Genomic DNA, 3,484 nt, shown 5'->3' on the forward strand with positions numbered 1-3,484 from the left:
AACGAATGTTGATTAGCTCGGTCTAAAAGGATTTAACCAGTTAATCTCGAATCGTTAGAGCCCATGATCTATAGGTTCATTTGGTTCCTTTGCTAGCTCATACGGAATTAACTTAGAACAACATGTTGGAATAATTTGAATTGTTCGAATTAGGTGAAGAGAGAGAAACTGATGAATAAATGTGATATAGTCATTAGTTACCAGTTTAAATGTGATTTAAATATTTAAAATATTAATACGGATTCATATTCAGAAGCTCGGAATGGATGGAAATGGTTAAAGTTGTAAAAAGTCAAAATGTTGATTTTTTACTTTGAAAAGTCAAACTTTGACCAGCTTTATATTCAAATGTAATTTAAATTTTGAAAAAGTGAATGCGGATTCTGTTGGAACTTATGTCCTAAAATTATAGTTTGTAGTTAAATTATATTATTCAATAAAGTGGTTATTGAGAACCTATTAGTGAAAATAGAATACTATAATCTTGAATCTAATTAACTAAGATCTCGAGGCTATCTAGTGTAGACTTGAACTTTATGCAGACATAAATATGGATCAAGTTTGAGTTTATAGCCCAAACGGTCTATAGTATATGGATAAGGTTCGGTGCCTTATTCCGATAACACTATGGATGCGGCCCGCTTTGTAGTTAGTATAAACGATGTGATTATAAATCGTTCATGTAGAGACATGGGAGTCGGGACATCCTATATATGAAGAGTTCGTATAAGACTGAAACCATGAAATAGTCGCTTTTTAGTTATAACACCGTTGAATTTATAAACTGACTATTTCGATTATGATGACCTAGGTAACTTAATCTTAATCCTAAGCTAACTATGAACTTCTGTTCAATCGGTATTATCCTTAGATCTGCATAGGTGAGGACAACTCAACGGAGCTGGCCCAATAAGCCTCCCATTTCAGGGGTAAGACCGGGTGGATGGCTAGAGATATAGGATGCAAGACGGAATTCATTCCTACCCATGTGTTAGGGTTAGTAGATAGGTTTGTTCCCTTAAGGATTGAATCCAAGTCTTGGATAAGGGATCCCGCCCTCTCATTGGCTGGAGAGGGATTCGATTTATAGGTTAGACCTTAAACCAAATGTTCAATAGTGGATCAGTGGGACTTAAGAAGCAAGATGTAGTCTCGGGGGTAAAATAGTATTTTGACCCAACCGAGGTTATAAACAAACTGTGAAGAATTAACTTATTGATCATGGTTATATCAGATGGACACAAATATATCTATAGTGAGGGGAGTGCAACTACGGGACTTTAATGAAATGACTCGTTAGTTAATGAATGTTGATTAGCTCGATCTAAATGGACTTAGCCAGTTAATCCCAGATCGTTAGAGCTCATGATCTATAGGTTCATTAGGTTCCCCTGCTAGCTCATACGAAATTAACTTAGAATAATATGTTGGAATAATTCGAATTGTTTGAATTAGGTAGAGAGAGAGAAACCAACGAATATATGTGATATAGCCATCAATTATAAAGCTTTATGTTTAAATATGATTTAAATATTTAAAATATGAATATAAATTCATATTCAGAAGCTCGAAATGGAGGGTCAAAGTTGTAAAGTCAAAATGCTGACTTTTAACTTTGAAAAGTCAAACTTTGACCGACTTTATATTCAAATGTGATTTGAATTTCGAAAAAGTGAATGTAGATTTATACTCGAAGGTCAAAATTAGTCAAGACGGACAAATGGTAAAAAGTAAAAAAGTTAACTTTTAACTTGAAAAAGTCAAAGTTTGACTTTGACTTAAGTGGTCAAATGACCATATTGCCCTTGGACATAGTTAGTGGAAAAATCTAACATTTTGTTGAATAAGCCCACTAACACTTAGTGGGATTGGTGGCTACATGAGATGTCAACACCTAGCCCACTAAGTTCCACTAATTGATAGTGGAATATTAGGTGTTGAGATTTTATAAACAAATTACATATATTTTTTCATGTAATTTGCTTATAAATATGTTCTTTTTCAAAATGGTAAATACTTTTGCCTTTTATAGAATATTTGGAAATTAAAAGAAAATTATTTCGTTTTTTTCTCACTATCTCAACCCTTAATCTCTCTCTACAAATTCCATTTCTTTCTCAAATTTCCTTCATGGAATGGGACCCACAATCTAGTTCTAGGTCCAGAGTATAGTAGGTCAACTCTAGTGGTGGTCCGGTTTGAGTTTAGAAGGAGATTTCGGAAAGCTATAAAGGTATGTTTCTTTTAACCCTAATGTAGTATAATTAGGGTTATGTTTAATGCATGTTAATCTCTAAGTTTTTAGATGCAATTAGAGTAAGATTAGATTCTTATTTTTCTGATGCGTTCGTATGCTTTCCATTAGGTACAACCCTAATGGCCAAAGTTAACAAAACACCACAATCCATAGCACGTAACAACATCATAAACATGACATGAATATCAATCATAATGTCCTTAATCATGTGATTAATATATCATCCATCATCATCAACATAGTGGTGTCCACTTGCAAGGCTCATTATCACTATGTTCAAGCTCCAAAAATGGCTTCTCCATCTTCTTCGGATATTCCTCTTATCTATCCTTAGCGCTTGAAGAGTATTCGTGCTCGAAACCCTCTCTAACGGCTTTATCGTTTGAGAGATATTCATAGTTCTGCTTCTCCTTGAACCAAGACTAGTTCATGTAGCTTTCTAAGTCTATGCATGATGAATTTGTTCCTTCTGTTAATCATTCTGATATTCAATGTGATGATGGTCCTGATGATGCTTCTTTAGCCTCATCTACCAAGGTATATGGTTCGTCCACGTTGTCTTTGCTGCTTGCTTCTAGGGTTTCAATTGAAACAGTGATCGTTGACTCTGATTTTGAATCCTCCGATAAGTATGATAATGTGATCTCTCTGAGCTTCTACTATGCCACATAGTGTTGCACCTTCCACTGCTGATCCTTCTCTAAATGTTCCTCCCAATGATGGTTTTATTGACAACGACAAGTTGGTACCTATCAATGACATTCTTGATTCAAATGCTTCGTTTGTTGATCCTTTGGCTCCTTAGTTCCCAATTTTGTCTCTTTTCTACCTTCTTCTAAGGATCCTCCTATGTCTTCTACTATTCCATCTTCTGATGATCGATTGGACTCCGGTACTCTTGATGTTCCTATGGTTATCATGTTTGTTCTGCCTCGCCTCATGCTTCTACTACTTTTCTGAATGTTTCTTCTCATGTTCCTGATTGAATCCTTCTTTTGCTGATCAGTTAGTTTCTTTTGCTAGTTCTCATGCTCTATCTACCTCTAGGTGTGTGCAGTCCCTACTTCTGTTGTTCCCTCTTCTGGTGCTACGGTTCCTCCATCTATTCCAAAGGTTTCGTGTCATCCTTCTGATAAGGGTTAGAAAATGGTTACCACCAAGGCTTGTAGGAGTAAGCTCCCTTCGTACAGGTCTATCGTTTCGATTGATAGTGTTTTGTTTCATTCT

The sequence above is a fragment of the Cucumis melo genome, chromosome 11, assembly GCF_025177605.1.
Source record: "Cucumis melo cultivar AY chromosome 11, USDA_Cmelo_AY_1.0, whole genome shotgun sequence".
Taxonomy (NCBI): Eukaryota; Viridiplantae; Streptophyta; class Magnoliopsida; order Cucurbitales; family Cucurbitaceae; genus Cucumis; species Cucumis melo.